Raw genomic sequence first — 25,557 nt, forward strand, 5'->3', positions numbered from 1 at the left:
TTTTGTGCAAAAATAAGTTGGCCAAAGGCCATCACTCACTGACAAGTAGGCCCATACACCTTGATATGTCCGCATGCGTATTTTGTGACCGTATTTGCACGCGATGTCAAGTTAGATAACCACAAATCCGTATTTTTAAAATTCTAGCACCAAACTGAATATTGAGCGCAAGTTCTATGACTTTCGGTGATATTACCTCATTTTTTTTCACCTTCAACCTGCAGTCCACCCTTATCCTGAGACACACCGCACCCCACCAGCGCTCCCCAAGGACGCATCTCTCCTCCATCCCCTTTCTTTCTCTCTCCCGACACATCTCGCCACAGCTCCGGTGCCTCCGCCTCAAGGAGAACTACATCGCCCCCACGAACCACGGACCCAAGCCGGCGCATGCGTGCATCGATTGTACGATGTGCGGCGCTCCGTCGAGCTCGCCTGCCCGCGTGTTGGCCGACGGAGGGGAGAGCCGACCAGAGTCCTCCGCCACTGTCCGCGCCAGTTTTCTTCCCCGATCCAGATCCCAGCTCCCCGCGCGCGTGACCGCCACCACGAGGAGGCCGAGGCCGACAAGGCAGGGTCTCGCCCAGCGTGGTGACCTTCACATCCAAAGGTCCATTTTTCTTTCTTCTTTTCAATCCATTGCTGCGATGCTTATCTTGCTTTCCCGGTGATGCATGTCTCCATTTATTTAATGCTTGCTTCTGCTGATCATAGGAGTACAAATGCTGGAGTTGTTAATTGTAATATAGATGACGTGTCCTGGTGTCTTGATCATATCTTTGGCCTGAACAAGTTTTTGCATGTTTCCTGGTGCTAAATTCCATGTTTTCATTTTTCTTCTAGCATTGATTCTCAATACAGATGATGCTATGTTGATATTTCTATGTTTATTCGAGTATAAATATTCAGGTGACGCCCTGATGCTATTACCATGTTTCCATGTTTGTTTGCATGTGTCGTGATCTTGCTGTCTAGTGGGAAAATTGGAATAGACAGAATGTATTGTTGCGACTAATAGCACAAGGACTAATGACATGCTTGTGTTTGCGACTATCTGGAGTATTGGAGCAGAGAACAGTAGCCAGTTTATTTTTTATGAACATGCTTGCATTTATTCATATATCTGGTGCATTTATTCATATTTCTTGTGTACCAATGTTCAGTGTTCCCTTGCGGAGGAGCAGGGGTCGTGCTGGGATGGATAGCACCGGGGAGAAGCCCCTCCAGTGATTTCATGGGTTGCGGTTCGGCCGACGAGCTGGCCGACCAGGAGCAGGGGTTCGGGGACGCCCTCCGCACCGACATGGTCAGCATCCTCTCCGCCATCCCCTCTCTGGATGTGCTTGCTTAGATGTTTTGCTTACTCACTGCAGTCAGTTTAGTCGAACTGTAAAGAACTTGTAGCTGGAGTATAAAAAAAGGGCAACCTGGTGCATGTAGCTCCCGCTTGCGCAGGGTCCAGGGAAGGGTCCGACCACTTTGGGTCTATAGTACGCAGCCTTTCCCTACATTTCTGTAAGAGGCTGTTTCCAGAACTTGTAGTTGGAGTATAATTTGAAAATTTCGTGCTGCTCTAGTTTTGTATCAAATGAATCTTGTGGGCAGAGAAAATGTCATGCTGCTCTAGTAGATGATGCAACAATTTGAAAATAAGCAATCTGCAGGAACATGAATTACTTTTTCTCTTTACCCCTATTTTTCTACATACATGATTTATAAACTTGCTTATCATTGTTTCACTAATTATTGCTCATGCCCTGCTCTCATGTTTGTTGTAGGCAGCAAGATGTTCGTGCAACTGAGATTGCAAACCTAAAACAGTATAAAGCTCTCTCTTGGTGATGCAAGGGCACACTACCTTTCAAATGCCAAGAATGAACTTGGAGTTGTTTTTTCCCAAAGTATAGCTGGTAAGCTTTATGTTGCTACTGAACTTGGAATTGCCAAATTCGCATCAGTTGATTTCAGTATTTGGCCTAGGCTTTTGAGTTGGGAGTGAAGTTGTTGCTAATGCTAGAAAATAGAATGTAAGTAATTCATGGAGTATGTGGTTATTAGAAAGAACTCGTGTGTGCAGGCTACTTGAGGCTAGCAGTATCACGAAAATCTAGTGTGGCATGATTTCACCTAGTGCTCTTTAGGTCTTTCGCTTTCTGATAATATGGTATGCCTTAAGATGCTCATGTGATATTCACTTTTTCTCTGTCTCTCCCCCTTGCTTCCCTAGAATTTCCTTATCTACTTTACAAATGAGAAGCAATTTGTTTTACCCAAATATTTCCAAAGAAATCATTGCTGATATTTTCTAAGCAACCTCCCTTTATTCGGTTAAGATGTTATAGTTTTTTTTTTCACGAGAAAGATATTTATAGACCGCACTCCTGTATTGGTCATTGGTTCTGTATGCTGCAGTTGTTTGTATATTTGATCTTTACATCTGACTCCATAACTGACAATGCACGCAGTTCTTTCTGTACCAAGAACTGAACCAAGGCTCTGAACGAATCAACTAAAAAAATTCCTTTTGCGTACCACCATTTACTGAATTCTCGATAACATTGCTCTATGCATCTCTAGCATGCAACACAGAGAAATCTATATACTGTTATAAATTCTTTTTTTGTAAGTTTCAACTCTCAAGTTGATTGTGGAGCATGCTTTGCTAATGTGGTCCAACCTGGCATTTGGTGAACTCTCAAGTTGATTGTGGAGTATATGTTTGAGTAATGCTAGTTTGGGTACTCCTCTCTCGTCCTGACATTCTCAATGCAATTCTTCCATGTTTCCTGTTCCCACATGGCACAAGCCTATTTTATTCAGTTTGAATTCTTACTCCACTTTACGCTACAGTTTTAATTGATCAAGCTCTCTTTACAAACCTTTTTTTTTTGCAAGATGCTCTCTTTACAAACTGGATGTATATCTTGTGCAGGAGTACCTACTGCTGATCCGGAGGCTGAGGAGGAAGATGGAGCTGCACTTGAAGATCCGGGGGCAAGAGGAGGAAGAAGATGGTGCAACACTTGATCCGAAGGCGGAGGAGGAAGAAAATGAGGCATCCATCACTGGCGCGGACAAGGAGAGGGAAGCGGAGTCGTTGCCGCGAGTTCTGAAGGTGCGAGCTCGGAGGCATAGGATAAATCGGAGGCGTGGAGGAGCAGCTGGCCTTGCTCGGAGAAGAGGCTCTTCATCCGGCAGGCGAGTTGCTGGCTTGCTGCTGAGGGCAATCTAGAGTGACCTGCAGCTACTGCCGAGGGCGATCTGGAACTGCTGTTGAGGGCGACCTGGGGAGGCGATCTGGAGAGGCGAGCGAGCAAAGCGGGAGGTGCGAGGCGAGCGGTCTGGAGGGTGTCTGGAGCGGGTGATGGGCCAAGGCCCAAAGCCTACCAGCGTTTTTTTAATACTACCCAACGTGGGAATCGAACGAAGACGACCAGACGTACGAAAAAAGGAACGGAACGTACGAAAAGGCCTGGTGCACGAAAAAAGTGGAGAAACAATCCTCCCTTTAATATTGGGTAGAGAGTAGAGATTTGTCAAATTTGCCATCGAACGCGCGCTATGGATCAGACTTATTTGAATTTCAAATTGCCCTTTAGAGGAACATATACAGGAATAAAGCGTACATATAAGCACGAGAGAAAATTTGCAGATCAGTGTTGGAGATGCCCTGACCTAATTTTATGTTCCCTTGCCTCCCAAAGAATAAAAAAACGTAATTTAAGTTCCACAAAAAAACATGATTCATATGATTTGCGTTCTGTGGTCCCAAATTAATGCTCAACTTTGTGATTATATTTTAATGGTAACTTCAGGGAGACCACAATTCTAAAGCAACAAATTAAACGAAAATTCTAAAGCGATAAATTCACAGTTCCAAGCAAGGTGCATACAAGTTCACAGAATTCACAGAAAACCAAGAGGATCATCCAAGTTCACTTGTCACTAGCTGGTGCAATGAGAGTCCGCGAAAATAAAGAACAAGTTGACTTGTGAGAATTCACAGAAGCAAGAGGCTCATACAAGTTCACTTGTCACTAGCTGGTGCAATGAGAGTCTACCAAAATAAAGTACAAGTTGACTTGTGAGAATTCATAGAAGAAGCAAGAGGATCATACAAGTTCACTTGTCACTAGCTGGTACAATGAGAGTCTACCAAAATAAAGTACAAGTTGACTTGTGAGAATTCACAGAAGAAGCAAGAGGATCATACAAGTTCACTTGTCACTAGCTGGTGCAACGAGAATCTACCAAAATAAAGTACAAGTTGACTTATGAGCAAAAAATAATGGCAAGCGCATCAGAAAGAGACAGCACAACATCTGGTACTGATCACTTCCTTCTGATCCATTGTTTCCTGTTGATCAATGAGACGTGTGGCAGAGACCACATGCCTAATTCCCACCGGTGTCATGCTCTTCCTGGGTGTTTTCTCCACCTCAACCTTCACTGCTGTGATCCATAGCTTATTCTGGGGGTCACGATATTTCATTTGCAAACCTATATATACAAAGAACATTAGAGGTGATGGCATCTTTCATGAAATGCATAAAAGAGAGAGGGAGAGAGACAGGGAGATATTCACCTTGCACCACCCAAAACAAGATGGCACCGGAGTTGACATCTTTGCCAGCATAATCCAAACACATTCTTTCAGTCCGCCACATCTCACTCTCCCATGAGAGTGGCAAATATATTGGGATGTCTAGATACACACAATTATCTTCATAGAGTAGTTCATAAGCAGCAAGCCCTTTTCCTGAGCATGTGTAGATAAAACCATCCACAAATACACATCTGCCATTTAGAAAGCGATAACTAGACATATCCCTCGGCGGGTATTCTCCCCATGGAGCCCAAGGCATGACAACATGCCACTTATTGGCATCCAGGTCAAAGTGAAGACAAGAACATGTGAGAGTATCACAGACTATAAAGGAATTATCACTCACTACAACATATCCGGACAGCTTGACCTTCCTGTCAGGAATCTGAGAGTGATCTGTCATGCAGCGCACCCATGAGCTGGATCGAGGAGGACAAACAAGGTGGGCCTTACGGTAAACTTGGAGAGTTTCAGTAAGAGCAAGAGTTGCCCTACCAACTTGGATAGCCATGATAAAAGGGTCAACAGAAGAAACAGGCCGCCTTGCAAGGGGATCAAGATGCTGACATCTGGTGTCCAGGTTAAGCACATACATGCCATCTTTTAGGAATGAGACAGCATATAGTTCTGAGCCACTGACAAAAAAATGCCTCGGACCATGATCATCTCCAGGTACAATGTAATGCGGTTTGAGAGGAGTGGCTATTCCTAACCTTGGACTCAGATCTGGATTCAGATCCATGAGACTTGTTTTATAGATAAATGATTGTGAACCAGCTTGGCAGATAATAAACAAGAGTTCATTGTCCATATGTGGCTTCACATAGGGAGGAGGAGGAAGTGGTGGGAGATGATGCCTGCGTGCAAGAAGGAAAATATGTCATGCACAAGAAACTTGGAATAAAATATCTAAGCTAAGCTCAAGCTTGTGGAACAAGACCTGCAAGTATTGCAAGGATCATGAAGCGCTTTCTCTTCATGGACTTCCTCTGCATCATGGACTTCATGGACTTGAGGCAACACCTTGTCATCCTTATACTCTCTAAGTGATTGATTAGTGGGCAAAAGATTAATATAATTTGTAAGCAAGATGACCAAAATGAATGCATGGATTAATGGTCAAAATGTGTACATGGCTTTAGTGGACAGAGAAACTTACTGAAGAAAGCGGAATTCAAATTCATTGATGTCTTCCATGGGCAAGACGTCCAGCTGGCGGGAGGTGGAGTGCAGGACCTTGATGTGGGGGCCAGGACCAAGCTGGAAGGTGGTGATAATGGCGTGTAGGTGGTCCTGCCAGCATGGGAGCGCCGTACTCATCAAGACAGAGCACATGACGCCCGAGCCCAGATGGGTGAGGAAGCCATGGGCTCTGCTTCGTGCAACACAAGGAAATATAATCTCCATAGGGGTACCAATCTTCAGACTTCTCTCTTCATATCCCAGCTTGTATTCATAGATCACATTTTTGCGGAGCATGTAGATGGCATTGGTTTCTTGTACATAGAGGCCACGGCCGAGGATAGGGACGTAATCCTTGTCCTCTGAGGTTTGGACTACCTTGGTCCAACCCAAGTCAGGGGAGGAGCAATTGAAAGTGAAGAAAAGACCGTTTTGGAGGGAGAGCAGGATGAGGGTGCCCCCCTCACGGCCATGGCCAGGGAGCACCGCGTAGCCCTGGAGGAAGTCAAGACCCCATATGGTGGGAAGGGAGGGCTCGAATTTGCAATGTTGGTCGAAGGGGGGGCCGACCTGCTCCCAACGTTGGGAAGCTGCGCCCTCTTCCTCTTCAATGACCAGGCGTTGTACTAGGATACGGAAACTCGTGCCAGAAGAATAGGTAGCCGACACGGCCCATATGTGGCCGTCGGCCGAGATGGGCATGCACCGGCCACGCATGCTTGGATCCAGCGGGGGAAGCGGTACTTCGGCCGGCGGCTCCTCCTCGGCCGGCAGCTGCAGCTGCAGGGCGTCGGTTTGCGCCTTCTCGACCCGCTGCAGGAGGCAGAGCGAGCGACCGTCAGGAACCAGGGCTGCGCTGGCGCTCGAGCTGCACCCCTGCGGCTTCATGAGGTCGTGGAAAATCTCGAGCCTGTCCTCGCTCTGACCTGAGATTCGCCCGGATCTCGCCACGCGAAAACGGTGGAAGCGCAGGGCGCCGCTTATGACGCCGACGAGCAGCAACCAGGCGGGGCTCTCGTCCGCGTAGTAGGGAATGTCGACGAAATCATTGCCGAATTTAACCTCAACGAAGGGGTTGGAGCGGCTAAGAGAGGAGAGATCCACCTCCATCGCCTCCGCCGCCCCCATCTTCCCCTCCGCTTTCCCCTCCCCCATCTTCCCCTCCCCCATCAGCCCCTCCGCTTTCCCCTCCTCAGCCGCCGCCATCTTCCCCTCCGCTTTCCCCTCCTCAGCCGCCGCCATCTTCGGGTTAGGGTTAGGAATTTGGGGACAAGTGGGGCGACTAGAGCCCGTTCGGATCTCCTCCACGATCCAACTTCTCGAGAAGCTGGCGAGAAGCCAGTCGAACGACCCGGCTCCTGGAATCTGGCTCCTGGAATCTGACTCGGCTCCAGTGCAATTTCTGGAAGCAGCCCCGCCCCAGCTCCTAGATTCTGGAGAAGCGGGAGTTGCCGGATATTACATTCCATGCCATCCCGAAATGCTACAGCCCACCCAGCGAACCGTTTTCCTATCGCTAATGCCCCGTCGAATCGTTTTTCTCTCGCTACAGTGTACCAAGTCGCTGCCGAACGCTCGCTGGCTCCCGTGAGAAGCCAGCTAGCACTAGCTCGCGCGACAAGCTGGCTTTCGGAGAAGCCAGCGGACTTCCGAACGAGCCCTAAATTTGGGGTGGTTGCTTGGTCCTGCAATATGGCCGTGCCACCAACCACCAGCAACACTATTTGGGCCGGCCCAACTAGATCTTAGATTTCAGGAAATTTTACCCTCCCTTATTCACAAAAAGAAGAAGAAGGAAATATTACCCTCCCAGGCTCCCACCCACCGTCGCTGTCACCTCGTTGGGATGAGGCAAACCAACATGTGGTTGGATGGTTAGAGAGGCAGTGGTATCCCCAGCCCACCAGGGTTCAAGTCCTGGTGCTCGCATATTCCTGGATTTATTTCAGGATTTCCGGCTATCACTTTTAGTGGGAGGGTAAAATTATGTGTTTTCAGTGGTATCCCCAACCCACCAGGGTTCAAGTCCTACTACTATTTGAGCTCGGCTCCAACAGGTGGTCCACACAACAAATAGTAGTAGCAAAGAATAGCAGGAAAGCATCTTATAATAACACCATAAATAATAATTATGCATATGCTATATCAACCACAATGCAACAAGAAAGCATAGAAATAACCTTGCAAATATAATAATTAAAAACAACATAAGGAGATCATAATAATGTTGCTAAATGGAGTGAAAATGATAAAGTGAGATCATTAACTCAGCCAGGCAAACATATTGTAGCCATGAAGGGTTAATGTGCAATGGAGGGATATTGGACCAGTGACCAAGACAGTGCCTCGCATTGTTACGTGTGGGATGGAAAAGGAACAACACAAACAAAACAAACAGACATGTAAGATGGTTTGGTCCAGTGTCCACCTTGCAAGATGTTACATGGATATGTTCAAACAGAAGAAAGGTAAGGCAAAACTCACCGGTGTAAAAGCAAATATGCAGTTATTATCCAAAGTTCTTACCTACCATCTAGCTGATTGTGTTATTTGTGTAAATAATGGATGGAATTATGACAATGATGGACTAACCTCACGATGATCGAACTTGGCTTCATGCCTAGATTCATCATTTTGCCATGAGTTCTGATGTGGCACTAAAAAATTTCTTCTCACTAGTTTAATGACCCGTGCGTTGTCATGGAACAAAAAAATTAGACAAGGTGACACAAGTTTTCTGAGTGTTAACATTAATGATGTCAAACAAATATCAAAGATGCTTCAATAATCACCCACCATGTTATGTGTGTGGAAACACCAAATAATAATAGGACCTTTTCACCTCATCAAGAAAGAATACTGTCGGGGGATTGATTTTGAGCTACGGGAAATCCTCCAAAATCCTAGTTCGAGCTCTGGGGGCCTGACTTTGCGTCTACAAGACTACGAGTTAGGCACGACGAGGACATCGCGAGCTACCCAGGTTCGAGCCACCGTGCGGTGTAAAACCCTACTCCTACTTGGTTGTTTTTCTGTGTACAGTGCTCTTGGAGCTACAAGGTGAGCTTGAGCTCTTTGGGGCTAGCAATGGCGCTAGGGTTTGAGCAAGAGCCGATGTGGTTGACCCCTTGCTACGACGGCCGCTCTGCCCCTTATATAGATGTCTTGGGCCTCTTCGTCAAAAATATGAGCGGGAAGGGCTACCATAGGGTGGCAATTCGAAAGGGGACATGCGTCGGAGCTTCTCTGACGAAAGGTGGTATTCACCTACAAAAGGTGCTATCCATGACGTGCCAGGGGCTCCACGATGAGTTCCGTCCTGCCACGCCACCGTCTTGGTCTTCTATCACCAAAGGGAAAACCCTTTGGACTTCACTACAAGAAATATGTCAACTTGCGACCGTCAATATTGGTCATTGTTTTTCATTTGCGGCCTTTTTGTGGCCAAAACACTTGGTCAAAAGCTGACCATCTTTAATGAAATTGACGACCTTTGTTGTGAAATGGTCGTAGAAGGCAACGACCAAAATAAAAGATCATTGGTTCAATGACCAATTATTTTGGTCACTGGTTGTCTTCCCAGGCCACATCGGATCCAACGTGGCAAGCCGATGTGGCAAAATTGCGACCAATTGAATTGGTCGTTGATAAGAATCAGCCCGGTCCAATTTGGTGTTTTACATGGGCCGAGCCCAACAATTCAGCCTTCTTGTATTTTTTCCTATTAATTTTGGTCAGCTACATGGGCTTGGCGCATTAATTCAGCCTTTTTTTGCTTTCTGAGATGCAGCCTTTTCACATTCTATATAATTTCTATTTTTGGCTTTCTTTGTTTTTTTGTTACATTCAATTTTCCGATTATTGTAGTCAACAGGGTGCACATTGCCAGATTCTTCAAGGCACTAGGTCCCAGTCATTAGGTTTTAATTTTTCACAGCTCGTAACTCATATATATACCAATCAGAGAACCCATTTAAAATATATTCAAATAACAACCAAACTCAGTTTATTACAACATTCCACACAATCACAATATAACCATACATTATTCCACCAATCACAATATAGCACTCTACAGATAAAACACTCAACAATATAGCACTCTACAGATAAAACGCTCAACAATATAACACTTTATAGTCAGGGGCCAGCCAAGCCTACTACCATGCATGAGGCCACAACCAGCCCAATAGCATCAGCACCGTCGGAGCCATGACCAACGTCTAAGCTTTATCAAGCTCCCTACACATTGCATTTAGTGTCAAAGCATCAAAAGATGGAGTTGCAAAGTGAATATCTTAGGGGAAGCTACACTCGGCATATACACGGGCAGAGCGGGGTTTAGATAACCAAGTCATGTTTAAAAGAGTAAACTGAAGGAGTACAATTAGCGTGTAACCTGGAAAACATATAGCTAGTACCTATCTATCAACACATGTCATCACATAGAAGCCAAATACTATTAACTGGTAATTAGTAGACAGACAAGATCGAGCTACGTAATGGCTACCACAAGCAAAAGTGACAACACAAAGAAAATGGGGACTAGGAGGCAGTAAGGAGAAGGATTCCACAATGAAGAAATTATGTAAATAACAGATTGAAAATGGAAACAGAAGAAGCTTGCCTATCTCTCTCTATGTGTGTGTGTGTGTGTGTGTGGTACATAGCTTATTTCTTTAGCCAACAGAATTTAGAAAGAAGATTTTTTTGCAATACAATTATGTTATACATATGAATGACACCCAAGTAATTTGAGATAGAAACAAGTACAGCTAACAATCTAACATGTGTAGTAGCACCAACAAAAGAGCAAGACACAGAAGAATTTATAAGAACAACACCCTGGAAAGAACTTGGGAGTCCAGTTACATGTACATGAGGTACTACTGCTAGTATATATTGAACCAATCAAGCTGCTAGTGTACATGAGGTGCTTGACCTCGTACTGCCTAGTATGTATACATGGTAGAATCCTGCTGCTAGTGTTCTAAACCAACAGAGCATGCTATTGGAGCAGAAAAGAGGGAGCTAGGGGTAGGAGATGGAGCCAACTCACGGAGAACTTGTGGTCGCCGCCGTACATAGCCGCCATAATGCCGGTCACCTAGTTGATATTGTCCTTGAAGTCCTCTAACTCCATGTTGTTCCACTACAGCTCGGTATTTGCCCAACCTTGTGTGTACATGCATAAGGGCATACATAAAATATTCAAGTCAATATTCTCAGCTAATTGTGATGTAATGAAAGCAATTACTTAAGGACTTCCCAGCGCTCATTTCAGCCATGTTCAGATAAACTTGAGGTAAATTAGCAGCAAGGATATTAGTTACAAGCTAGGTGAAATACAAAAGAAGTCATATTGTATTTTATGGATCCCAACTGGTTTAAACTAGAGAAGATCGTTCAACTTGTACAATCTAGCAGTCTAAAAAGAGAGAAATATGTTCATTCTCAGTTACACATTAATGAGGACAGAAATGAAAGACACTAATGTAAGCAAGAACTTACAGCAAAGTATACATTAAATATATTGTAGCGTCTCTAGCACTGTTGTTGTTTGCATATTAAAACCAATGGTTGACAACTATGGATCATCATTGATAAATTTGCATCAGATGCTACCACTTAATTTTGGCACATGACAAGACCAAAAGAGAAATCGAGCAGACTAGAAGGGGAGGTCGTGCGGGGTGCAGGCAATATGACTAAACTACCCCAGAACATAAACCATAAAACAAGGCCTGAAGCAACTGTGTTGTCTTCAAACAGCCTAAACACTGAGGCAGAAAAGAAACACCTGACTTGGTAGTGGCAGTTGGGTTCATTTTGGGCAAACAAAGTGCCAGTCATCCTATGATGCGACTACGTGACTGCTCTCCCTCAGATCATCGCCGAATGCAAAGCATACACCCGACTGGCAGTGCCAATTTGATTCATTTGGAGCAACCCATTGTTTTAAACTTTTATTACAACCTACAACAATCATATGAAACAATGTGACTTCACTGCCCGAGAACATAAATGAAGAGTGTCAAGCTCAAACTGTAGAACAAGGGTTGAACCAAGTGTGCCTCCTACTAGAAGCAGCCTACACATTTCGGGCAGGAAAATAACACCTGACTTGGTTGTGGCAGTTGGGTTCATTTTAGGCAAACAACTATTGTAGACTGCTAGTATAGAGTAATCCTATGCAACAATATGTCTGCTCTGTCCCTATGCCCTAGATCAGAAATGAACGCAAAACATACTGCATTTGTTGGCAAGTAGTACAAGCCATCCCAAGCAGCAAAACGTAGGATTGCCGCATTTGGCAACAAAATCTAGCTATGTCACCTCCGCTGAACTGCAGATCTAAAGTGGCATGGCGGCAGAGTGGGTAATAAGAGCTTATGTTGGGGCAGTGTGTAACACCCTCGATGCGACTATAGCTCCCACGTGTCGAGGCATGACTTAGAGACATAATCGCATTGAAGGCATATGTCGCAAGTGAGGTAATCTTCACACAACCCATGTAATACATATGGGAAAGAGATACATAGTTGGCTTACAATTGCCACTTCACACAATTACATGAATAAAGCATTACATCATCCAAATACAATCAAGGCCCGACTACGGAGCCAAAATAAAAGAAGAACCCCAAATGCGACAAAGGTCCCCGATCGACCCCAACTGGGCTCCACTACTGATCAACTGGAACGGAACAACACGAAGGACAAGGTCTTCAACGAGCTCCTTCTGAGCTGGGTTGCATCATCTGCACGGACTCATCGGCACCTACAAGCTGGTTTTGGAAGTATCTGTGAGCCACGGGGACTCAGCAATCTCGCATCCTCGCGATCAAGACTATTTAAGCTTATGGGTAAGGTAAAGGTATGAGGTGGAGCTGCAGCAAGCGACTAGCATATATGGTGGCTAACATACGCAAATGAGAGCGAGAAGAGAAGGCAAAGCACGGTCGATAAAAGTATGATCACGAAGTGATCCTATAGCAACCTACGTCAAGCATAACTCCAACAACCGTGTTCACTTCCCGGACTCCGCCGAAAAGAGACCATCACGGTTACACACGTTGTTGATTCATTTTAATTAAGGTCAACTTCAGGTTTTCTACAACCGGACGTTAACAAATTCCCATCTGCCCATAACCGCGGGCACGGCTTTCGAAAGTTCAAATCCCTGCAGGGGTGTCCCAACTTAGCCCATCACAAGCTCTCACGGTCAACGAAGGAATAGACCTCCTCCCGAGACATTCTGATCAGACTCGGTATCCCGGTACTCCAAGACATCCTCAACAATGGTAAAACAAGTCCAGCAAGACCACCCGATGCGCCGACATCCCGATAGGAGCTGCACATATCTCGTTCTCAGGGCACACCGGATAAGCTAAGCGCATGGGAGCCAACGTAACCCAAGTTGCCAAGGGACGGCCCCGCACGATGCTCTGGGTTGGACCAATACTTAGACAAGCACTGGCCCGGGGGGGTTAAAATAATGCTGACCCTTGGGCGCGCGACCCCCAAGGGAAAAGAAAAGCCTGGGTGGCAAATGGTAAAACCAAGGTTGGGCCTTGCTGGAGGAGTTTTATTCAAGGCGAACTGTCAAGGGGTTCCCATTATAACCCAACCGCGTAAGGAACGCAAAATCCGGGAACATAACACCGATATGATGGAAACTAGGGCAGCAAGAGTGGAACAAAACACCAGGCATAAGGCCGAGCCTTCCACCCTTTACCAAGTATATAGATGCATTAATTAAATAAGATATATAGTGATATCCCAACAAGTGAGACATATTCCAACAAGGAACAACATCTCCATGTTCCAACAAGGAACAACTTCAATCTTCACCTGCAACTAACAATGCTATAAGAGGGGCTGAGCAAAGCGGTAACATAGCCAAACAACGATTTGCTAGGACAAAGGTGGGTTAGAGGCTTGGTTCAATGATATGGGATGCATGATAAGCAAGTGGTAGGTATCGCAGCATAGGCATAGCAAAAGAGCGAGCAACTAAGCAAGCAAAGATAGAAGTGATTTCAAGGTTATGATCATCTTGCCTGAAATCCCGCAAGGAAGAAGAACGAGTCCACGAAGAAGACAAACGGAACGTAGACGAACGGGTCCTCACAATCACGACGTTACCGGAAACAACCCGAAGAAGCACACCGGAAAGAAGCAGACAACATAGTAAACAACCACGACATAGACATGGCATGATGCACAAACAATTATGATGCATGCCCGGTTTAAAGAAGCATGGCATGGCAAAGTGCACAAACAATCCTACAAATTAAGTGGAGCTCAATATGCAACGAGTTGCATATTAACGGAACACCACATCAATTATTTAGTTCGATCTCGTTTATGTACCCAACAATATTAAATGTTATTAAACATGGCAAGAGGGTGAAGCAAATGAAAACTACCCAACTAGTCAAGTTTAAATGAGGCCGGAAACAACGACCAACAATTCCAGAAACTCCTCATATGCATGTTTTTGGTTATGGTACTGTTCTGCCCTAAACCATATTTTATAGTTATTAAACATGCAAGATGATGCCACCATGTTAAACTAGGCAAACTTCTACCCCATTTACATATAAAGTTTGTTAGATTCGAAGCTACGGTTAATTAGTTATGAATTAAATCATTTTAGCATGGCATAGGAGCAAATTTAATCAAACAACATTTTAAACATGGGTGAAAGTTGCATATTATGAAACTAGACAAAATTCTAAGCATATTTCATATATTAAGTTTTTCAATCCGATGCACGGTTGTGGAATTATTAAATGCATGATCAACACGGGTTTTTCTGTAAAACTGAAATACTCTGGATAATTGGACAAATTCACAGAACGCGAAAAAAAACATGACCGGGCTGAATCTGGGACAAGCCCAACAGCAAGAAGGAAAAAAAGGTGGGGCGCTGGGTGGCCTCACCCATGGGCCTTGGCCCATCTTCAGAGCAGCCGGCTAGGGACAGCGGGGCTGGGCCTCCCAGGCCGATCGAAGCAGGGGGGCGCTGAGCCTGGTGCGTCACGGTCAACAGGAGCGGCGCACGTTCGTCCTCGCGTGATCGAAGCAGAAGGGGCCGGGGCGAAGCAGAATCAACGTGGCAGGCGCCGATGACCGGGATCGGAACTCCGGCGAGCGGGACAAAGGGGCGGCGAGGTCCTGGGCGTCCGGATCTGGCCGAGAACGGGCTTGGACGAGGCAGCGGCAAGCTCCGGCTCTGGTTCTCTGATGGAAAAAGAAAACGAGACAGAGATGTGAGAGGGAGAAGAGAGAAGCGGGGAAGGAAGGAACGGGCGGCGCAGGGCTCATCTGCAGGTGGTTCTCGTTGGCGGAGGGAGCTCCGGTGGCACTGCGGAACTTGCGGGCGAACGGGGCGAGGCAGAGGAGATCCCCTGGTGTCTCCGGTGACCCGGGGTCGAAGCGAGCAAAGGGAAAGGAGCTCCTGGCGTGGGGATCTGAGGACGGGCGTGCTGCGGGATGGGAGGCTGCAGGCGCGGGGCCTCTGTTCGCCAGAGGCAGCGTGAAGCAGAGGACGACGGGCGGCGGCTTGGTGGCGTTGGCGCTCCTGCAGGATTTGAGCGGCGGCGCAAAACCCGGAAGGTGGCCGGAGGCGGGAGAGGATCTGGATCGGGTGCGGGCTCGGGTTGGTACGATGCTGAAAACGAGGGAAGGAAAGAGGGTGGCTGCAGGCTTGGATCCCGAGGAAGAGGAGTGGCGGCGCATGATGGGATGGATGGGACAAGGCTCCTGATTATTAGGGTTGGAACTAGTTTATATATGGCAGGTGGAAATAGTTAGGGGCTATCGGATCCCTCCGATCGTAATCGGACGGTCACGACTAAAATAGCTAGGGAGTCCAAATAAGAAAATGGTGACGTTTTGTAGACGTTTGGGGATGATACGGATCCAACGGTGACGACTGTCCGGGTCGGGTCCGGGACAATTTTTCGGACACGCGCGCGAGGGGGTTTGATGCGCTGAGCAGAGAGGGTTTCGGACCGTGCGATCGCATCGGGCAACTCCGGAAGCGAAGAGGGGAAGGAGGATGGACTAGGTGGGCTGTGCAGACGGTCTCGAGCTGAGAGAAGAGAAGAGAGGGAGGCCCAGCGACTGTTTCCGTAGACCGAAAACGTCCGACGTTAGACCGGCTACTATTGCCGCTATATTTATCCGTTGGGACGTCAAACGGACTCCGAAGGCGATGAAACTTGGCAGGCGGTCTACTGACAACAAAACAACACCGCATGCCAACTTTCAACCCATTCCGAGAACATTTCCCGGCCACTTATAAAATAATATTTCAGACATGCCGCGGGTGTGTGCAAGTGTGGTTGGGTTCAGAACAGACAACGGAGAGGACGAGGAGACCGGGACAGATGCAAGTTTTGAAAACATGATGATGCTATGCACATGATGACATGATGAAATGCAACACGCAAGAAAAAGACAAGGCAACAACAACGAATAACTGGACGACACCTGGCACATCGGTCTCGGGGCGTTACAACACTCCACCACTACGAGCGGATCTCGTCCCGAGATCTAGAATGGCACCGGAGGGAAAACGGAAGAGACAGAGAAGAGGTAAAACTAAGTTGCTTCTTTGACAAACGAGTGAAGCCAAAGAAACCTTGAAAAGTTGAACAAATTGAAAGAAAGAATACAACGGAGATGAACGAAGTTGAAAACACTCCATTTGAAAAGAGACACAAAGAACATTGCGAAACCCTTGAGGTTGAAGGAAAGATATACATAGAAAACACTCCGGTTAAGGAAGGGGACCAAGGAAGGCCAAATTCGGGCAGCGCTCCGGTAGAAAAGAGAGGAATTGAATAAGAACTTGATAAGGTGATATAACTTGAAAAGAGGGCACGACACTCCGGTTAACTGGATAGGCATGAAAAGAACATGATCTTTGACAAAACGAGATGATGGGTGAAAATAACAACATTGCAATACCTCCGAAACGAAAGAATAGAAGATAGATAATAGAAATAGGAGAATGGAGACGAAAATGCCAACTTCTGCCACAAAAGAGTTTGGCCAGGCATCTTTAGGAGAAGGAGTGAACGGGGTTGTTGGAAAACCCACCAACAGAAAGAATAAGGTTGATACGGCCTTATGGAATACATCTCAAATTATGAGGTGACAACCTGCCACTCACAGGAAGACGAATTGGATTGATAAGAACAAGAAGACGAGAACTTATTTCACCGGGGAAATAAATGGAGAACTTGGATCATATATTATCACCATTAATAGCAACAAACCTTAGGGAAAGTTTTAGGTGAAAAATAAACCCAAGACAATTCCAACGAATAGGTTGATGGCTTTAAAATATCCCAATCTTGACAGCATGTGAATCATGAAAACATGAACTCAAATTATCAAGAAAGACATAATACCACCTCCAATGATACGGTTGACCGAATTGCACTTTAAAATGCAAGACAAGGAACACTCGAGCTCCTTTGAGAAGAATCTCGATGAACACTTCGAGAAATAATTAAATCCTTGATGAACCATCATGTAGAACCTTCATGAAGAAACTCCGGTAATAAAAGAATGATCCAAAGTAATTGACTGGTGGAAAGAATAAGATTGAAGCCTTGCAATGATTTAGATGGATCTCTGTGGTGATAAAATTGTGAGAGCTTGGAACTCCGGTAAAGAAAAGATAAAGCATCTCGAACCGAGAATGTGATATGATGAACCACTCCGGAAAGCAGGAATTGAACAAACTCGATGAAACAAGAATAAGAATTACATTATGCTTATCCTTCACCAATTAAATTGATTAACAATCAACGGATTTGGCACACTACTTATTCTCGTATCAAGGATTAAGAGAGATATATCATAAGTTTGAGAACGTCTTGAACGAACCGCCGGTAGGATTGGAACAATACATGAATTGATATGATAACGAATGACGAGAAATCTTACACGAACCACCGTAAGAATTGAAAATGAACGGAGTAAAGATAAAGAAACACCGGGAAGAATTAGAAAATGAACGAAGATGCTTGAGAGAATTTAGATACAAGAGAACGAAGAGATCATGAGCTGATTATAGATCACTTGAACAATGCACCGGTAAGATTTAGAGTATGAGAGCTGAAAGATGGAATGAATAAATCTTCTTAAATGATGGGCTTCGGGGAAAAGAAATGGAAAACAACTCATGAAATGCTCCGAATGGGTGAAAAGAATTCTCACAATCGAAAAATAATTATGAGAGGATGGCAACAAGCTAGAATCACGAATCTTGAAGAGAATGGAGCAAGATATGGAGGTAAAACTCTTCTTCGATCTTCAAATGATGAGAAGGACGACGAGAAACACCACCTTGAATTATTTAGAAACTCCGGAAGAATCAAAACGAAGAGGTTGAGTCAACGATGAAAAGAATCGACAGATCTTGAGAAGACATTTGACTGATGATAAATCATTCTTACGTGAAACTTCGAAATAATTTAGGCTAGCTTCGGGAGAATAAGAAGAGTCAGGTAAGATCCTGGGAAAAGACCTGTGGGTTAGGGCCCACTCAAAAGAAACACCGTTGAAATGATTACTTGAAAAGGAGAATGCACCGGTTGAATTAAATGTCTTGAATGAGATAACATCCTCGAAAGAGCTTGAACGAATGTAGAGTGGAAAACACGAATCTTCTGAGATATCTTTAGCACCCCGGAACAAAAGAATAACGAGCGTGAATGATAAAGAGGTGCACCGGTAAGAAAAGGTATTTGAAATGAGGAGAAAGATATGATCAATAACGCTTGAATTTAACCCACCGGAGAAGAAAAATGAGTGAAGGATGACGAACTTGAAGCTCCGTTGGCATCTTCTTGAGAATCATCGGATAAGGATATTGATTGAAAAGAATGGAGAGACGTCACAACAATAAGATGGTACTTGATTAAGAAATCTGAGTCCTCGAAGAAAACAAGGGAGGGAGGGCGGGAAAAACAAAGGCAACCTGGGATGAATGAAACGAACACCGTTGAGAAAAGCTGAGATTGAATCTTGCGGATATTGAAAATTAACGAATCCACTTGAAGAGAAACACACCGGTTGAAAAGGATTGTCATGACAATGTCGACTATCATGAAGGATTAGTATTCACATCGGAGTATGTGAACACTATTTAGACAAGGGATGGAATCAACATTTGACTTTGAAGCAACTCGAATACCACAACTCAAAACCAAAAACAAAGGATTGGCTTGCAGAGTAAGCCGGAACAAACATATGATAGAGATTTTGTCCAAAGTTTTCGTGGTGGGGCCTACACGGGCTCGATCGTACAACACCATCATGTACAAGGCAGTGCACATGACATACGAAGCGTCCCCGAGTCAGCATAGCCAAGGACTCTTTAAGACACAACGAGACCACTGTAAAACCAACCGTGAATAGGCGGACCACTAGACGTCGAACCCCAATTTCATATCGTAAATTTGTCGGAAAGATATCCTAAGAGCTACTTGAATTCCCACCTATGAAACTCCCCAACCTTTTCGATTATGCAATCAGGTGTTGGGGATACAGGGGAAGCATAATATCTCACCCAAAACTAGCAAATCCTACATCCAGCTGTATCCATCCTTCAACACATAACCAAGAAAACCTTCGGAAATCGTCTACCTCAACCTTCGAAAAGCATCCGTTATACAAGTTATGGCGATACTCCCAAACTCCCGCCCCAGTACTGGGAGGCGTCGAGGTTATCTCACCAACGAACTGCATAAAAGAGATTTTCGATGTCGGCGTACTAAACTCAGGTATTCCAGAACTGCAACGATAAAATATGACGACAACACCTCAGAGCTCAACTCCCCGAGACACTTCCACAAAACCCCTGACAGGAGGCACCAAGACAATGTTCTCGTCACAAAACCATCGGAACGTTTCCAAGATACCCGCGTGATCCTAAAATTGTTTTAGTGAAATTTGAGAAGAGAAGAGTCAAAACTCTACGTCAGGATGCCTTACCAGAGCGATGAGGAGACTGGGAAGTAAAAAGAATTCGTAAACTCTCCGATATATAATTCCTAAATGACTCAAAACATTTTTCTAGACTCAACTCGGCCGCTAAAAACGATCAAGCAATGGGGCTCCTAAGGTCGGGGAAGGCTCTGATACCAACTTGTAACACCCTCGATGCGACTATAGCTCCCACGTGTCGAGGCACGACTTAGAGACATAATCGCATTGAAGGCATATGTCGCAAGTGAGGTAATCTTCACACAACCCATGTAATACATAAGGGAAAGAGATACATAGTTGGCTTACAATCGCGACTTCACACAATTACATGAATAAAGCATTACATCATCCAAATACAATCAAGGCCCGACTACGGAGCCAAAATAAAAGAAGAACCCCAAATGCGACAAAGGTCCCCGATCGACCCCAACTGGGCTCCACTACTGATCAACTAGAATGGAACAACACGAAGGACAAGGTCTTCAATGAACTCCTTCTGAGCTGGGTTGCGTCATCTGCACGGACTCATCGGCACCTGCAAGCTGGTTTTGGAAGTATCTGTGAGCCACTGGGACTCAACAATCTCGCACCCTCGCGATCAAGACTATTTAAGCTTATGGGTAAGGTAAAGGTATGAGGTGGAGCTGCAGCAAGCGACTAGCATATATGGTGGCTAACATACGCAAATGAGAGCGAGAAGAGAAGGCAAAGCACGGTCGATAAAAGTATGATCAAGAAGTGATCCTATAGCAACCTACGTCAAGCATAACTCCAACAACCGTGTTCACTTCCCGGACTCCGCCGAAAAGAGACCATCACGGTTACACACGCTGTTGATTCATTTTAATTAAGGTCAACTTCAGGTTTTCTACAACCGGATGTTAACAAATTCCCATCTGCCCATAACCGCAGGCGCTTTCGAAAGTTCAAATCCCTGCAGGGGTGTCCCAACTTAGCCCATCACAAGCTCTCACGGTCAATGAAGGAATAGACCTCCTCCCGAGACATTCCGATCAGACTCGGTATCCCGGTATTCCAAGACATCCTCGACAATGGTAAAACAAGTCCAGCAAGACCACCCGATGCGCCGACATCCCGATAGGAGCTGCACATATCTTGTTCTCAGGGCACACCGGATAAGCTAAGCGCATGGGAGCCAATGTAACCCAAGTTTCCAAGGGACGGCCCCGCACGGTGCTCTGGGTTGGACCAATACTTAGACAAGCACTGGCCCGGGGGGGGGGGGTTAAAGTAATGATGACCCTTGGGTGCGCGACCCCCAAGGGAAAAGAAAAGGCTGGGTGGCAAATGGTAAAACCAAGGTTGGGCCTTGCTGGAGGAGTTTTATTCAAGGCGAACTGTCAAGGGGTTCCCATTATAACCCAACCGCGTAAGGAACGCAAAATCCGGGAACATAACACCAATATGACGGAAACTAGGGCGGCAAGAGTGGAACAAAACACCAGGCATAAGGCCGAGCCTTCCACCCTTTACCGAGTATATAGATGCATTAATTAAATAAGATATATAGTGATATCCCAACAAGTGAGACATATTCCAACAAGGAACAACATCTCCATGTTCCAACAAGGAACAACTTCAATCTTCACCTGCAACTAACAACACTATAAGAGGGGCTGAGCAAAGCGGTAACATAGCCAAACAACGGTTTGCTAGGACAAAGGTGGGTTAGAGGCTTGGTTCAACGATATGGGATGCATGATAAGCAAGTGGTAGGTATCGCAGCATAGGCATAGCAAAAGAGCGAGCAACTAAGCAAGCAAAGATAGAAGTGATTTCGAGGGTATGATCATCTTGCCTGAAATCCCGCAAGGAAGAAGAACGAGTCCATGAAGAAGACAAACGGAACATAGACGAACGGGTCCTCACAATCACGACGTTACCGGAAACAACCCGAAGAAGCACACCAGAAAGAAGCAGACAACATAGTAAACAACCACGACATAGACATGGCATGATGCACAAACAATTATGATGCATGCCCGGTTTAAAGAAGCATGGCATGGCAAAGTGCACAAACAATCCTACAAATTAAGTGGAGCTCAATATGCAACGAGTTGCATATTGACGGAACACCACATCAATTATTTAGTTCGATCTCGTTTATGTACCCAACAATATTAAATGTTATTAAACATGGCAAGAGGGTGAAGCAAATGAAAACTACCCAACTAGTCAAGTTTAAATGAGGCCAGAAACAACGACCAACAATTCCGGAAACTCCTCATATGCATGTTTTTGGTTATGGTACTGTTCTGCCCTAAACCATATTTTATAGTTATTAAACATGCAAGATGATGCCACCATGTTAAACTAGGCAAAATTCTACCCCATTTACATATAAAGTTTGTTAGATTCGGAGCTACGGTTAATTAGTTATGAATTAAATCATTTTAGCATGGCATAGGAGCAAATTTAATCAAACAACATTTTAAACATGGGTGAAAGTTGCATATTATGAAACTAGACAAAATTCTAAGCATATTTCATATATTAAGTTTTTCAATCCGATGCACGCTTGTGGAATTATTAAATGCATGATCAACAAGGTTTTTTTTGTAAAACTGAAATACTCTGTATAATTGGAAAAATTCACAGAACGAGAAAAAAAACATGATCGGGCTGAATCTGGGACAAGCCCAACAGCAAGAAGGAAAAAAAGGTGGGGCGCTGGGTGGCCTCACCCATGGGCCTTGGCCCATCTTCAGAGCAGCCGGCTAGGGACAGCGGGGCTGGGCCTCCCAGGCCGATCGAAGCAGGGGGGCGCTGAGCCTGGTGCGTCGCGGTCAACAAGAGCGACGCACGTTCGTCCTCGCGTGATCGAAGCAGAAGGGGCCGGGGCGAAGCAGAATCAACATGGCAGGCGCCGATGACCGGGATCGGAACTCCGGCGAGCGGGACGAAGGGGCGGCGAGGTCTTGGGTGTCCGGATCTGGCCAAGAACGGGCTTGGACGAGGCAGCGGCAAGCTCCGGCTCTGGTTCTCTGACGGAAAAAGAAAACGAGACAGAGATGTGAGAGGGAGAAGAGAGAAGCGGGGAAGGAAGGAACAGGCGGTGCGGGGCTCATCTGCAGGTGGTTCTCGTCGGCGGAGGGAGCTCCGGTGGCACTGCGGAACTTGCGGGCGAACGGGGCGAGGCAGAGGAGATCCCCTGGTGTCTCCGGTGACCCGGGGTCGAAGCAAGCAAAGGGAAAGGAGCTCCTGGCGTGGGGATCTGAGGACGGGCGTGCTGCGGGATGGGAGGCTGCAGGCGCGGGGCCTCTGTTCGCCGGAGGCAGCGTGAAGCAGAGGACGACGGGTGGCGGCTTGGTGGTGTTGGCGCTCCTGCAGGATTTGAGCGGCGGCGCAAAACCCGGAAGGTGGTCGGAGGCGGGAGAGGATCTGGATCGGGTGCGGGCTCGGGTTAGTATGATGCTGAAAACGAGGGAAGGAAAGAGGGTGGCTGCGGGCTTGGATCCCGAGGAAGAGGAGTGGCGGCGCATGATGGGATGGATGGGACAAGGCTCCTGATTATTAGGGTTGGAACTAGTTTATATATGGCAGGTGGAAATAGTTAGGGGCTATCGGATCCCTCCGATCGTAATCGGACGGTCACGACTAAAATAGCTAGGGAGTCCAAATAAGAAAACAGTGACGTTTTGTAGACGTTTGGGGATGATCCGGATCCAACGGTGACGACTGTCCGGGTCGGGTCCGGGACAATTTTTCGGACACGCGCGCGAGGGGGTTTGATGCGCTGAGCAGAGAGGGTTTCGGACCGTGCGATCGCATCGGGCAACTCCGGAAGCGAAGAGGGGAAGGAGGATGGACTAGGTGGGCTGTGCAGACGGTCTCGAGCTGAGAGAAGAGAAGAGAGGGAGGCCCGGCGACTGTTTCCGGAGACCGAAAACGTCCGACGTTAGACCGACTACTATTGCCGCTATATTTATCCGTTGGGACGTCAAACGGACTCTGAATGCGATGAAACTTGGCAGGCGGTCTACTGACAACAAAACAACACCGCATGCCAACTTTCAACCCATTCCGACAACATTTCCCGGCCACTTATAAAATAATATTTCAGACATGCCGCGGGTGTGTGCAAGTGTGGTTGGGTTCAGAACGGACAACGGAGAGGACGAGGAGACCGGGACAGATGCAAGTTTTGAAAACATGATGATGCTATGCACATGATGACATGATGAAATGCAACACGCAAGAAAAAGACAAGGCAACAACAACGAATAACTGGACGACACCTGGCACATCGGTCTTGGGGCGTTACACAGTGTCTGGTGATGGCGGTGCAGAGGCCCTTGACGATCCCGGTGTTCATCTTAAAGAGGTCATCCCTGGATGCCGGGCTTGCGGGACACCCCGGCGGGGATGATGACGAGGTTGTCTCCCTCCAGCGCCTCCCCGAGTTGGTCTTCCCCGACGAAGCCCTTCACCTGTAGCACCACCATCAGTCAAATAGTACATTCACGCACAGATCTAGCGAAGTGAGCATAGGTAGCCGAATGGGAAGGAGGGAGACTGGGTACGGACATACCAGCGCACGGGTGTTGATGTGGGAGACGCCGGCGGCGACGCCGGGCGTGGCGGCGATGTTGTAGAGGGAGAGGGAGAAGACGAGTGGGTGGCCACCTTCCACTCTGGCAAGGCGGAGGAGGAGTAGTCGCGGCGGTGGCGTAGGTGTTGGGACGCAGATCTCAGCAGCGACATCCTCATCTTCTCCTCTCTAAGCTCGAACGGACGAACTGAGCTCTAGTGTGTGTCGCAGCGGCTGTAGTGTGGTCGATGGAGAGCGAAGAGGAGGGGCGAGAGAAGGAAGGCATGGCGAGAGAAGTCCATGGATGGCGGCGAGCTCCACCGGAGGGAGGTGGCCGACGCACGTAGGAATGGAGATGGAGGCCGGGGGCGGGAGGGCGAGGGGTTCTGGCTCTGTGGATGTTGTGGGTGGCACGCTCAGGTGGTGGGAGGACTAGGGGTGGGCGGAGAAGAGAGAGGGGAGAGTGAGGCCGGTGGCGAGGTTGGTATGGTGACCAGAGGAAGGGGACGATGGACGAGGGGGACTTGGATTAGATCTGGGAAGAAGGGGGCAGCGGTGGCTGGAGTGGGAGGGGATCTGAGTTAGGGTTTGGGTGGTTGGGCTGCGGGTGGGACGAGGGGTGAGAGAGTGAGTGGGTGTGGGCCATTGGATCTAGGAGTATCCGACGGTCTCTGATGCTTGATCCGCATGACATGCCCATAGACCAATCAGAACGAAGTACATGCTTTAATGATGCTATGACCATCTAAATTGGTCGTAATCGATTAACAATAAGCAACAACTACCAGTCAGCCAGATGATTTTGTCTAGAAAACATCCGCCTAGCTAGCCGCCCGATCTGCGCATTGGCGGTCATTCGATCACATAAATATGTCATGACAGCACCGAGCGTGAAAAAGCTTCAACGCAGCACCAATGACATCCCCACGAAGCTCCATTGCAGCTCTCAACGGCGTGCCAAGAGCTCCAATGCAGCACGACGCTCGGTGAAGCTCCATTGCAGCGGCGAGGAGATCCCACGCAGCACCACGACGCCCGATGCTAAGTTTGCTTCTCTTTTTTTGACAATGTTTGTTAAGTTTCCTAATAAGTAGTACTATTGTTCCCTCGAATAACGAAAAACCTGACCACATCAATTTCCTAATAAGTAGTAGTAGTACCGTTCCCTCCAAAAATAATTTTTGGGTACAAAAGTATCTATT

General features: G+C 46.6%; 1 long non-coding RNA gene and 2 pseudogenes across 1 annotated transcript; 1 reads left to right on the plus strand and 2 right to left on the minus strand.

Annotated features, from left to right (window-relative positions):
- The first annotated feature begins 242 nt into the window (after positions 1–242).
- On the plus strand, positions 243–3,656 carry LOC119356296. Its single transcript, XR_005171899.1, has 4 exons — positions 243–610; positions 1,164–1,306; positions 1,779–1,910; positions 2,933–3,656. It is a non-coding gene; the product is annotated as an uncharacterized LOC119356296 (long non-coding RNA).
- Positions 3,657–4,017: 361 nt separating this feature from the next.
- Positions 4,018–6,920, minus strand: LOC119356297 (annotated as a pseudogene).
- Positions 6,921–23,337: 16,417 nt separating this feature from the next.
- LOC119358121 lies at positions 23,338–25,353 on the minus strand (annotated as a pseudogene).
- Between the last annotated feature and the right edge of the window lie 204 nt (positions 25,354–25,557).

The sequence above is a fragment of the Triticum dicoccoides genome, chromosome 2A (assembly GCF_002162155.2).
Source record: "Triticum dicoccoides isolate Atlit2015 ecotype Zavitan chromosome 2A, WEW_v2.0, whole genome shotgun sequence".
Classification (NCBI taxonomy): Eukaryota; Viridiplantae; Streptophyta; class Magnoliopsida; order Poales; family Poaceae; genus Triticum; species Triticum dicoccoides.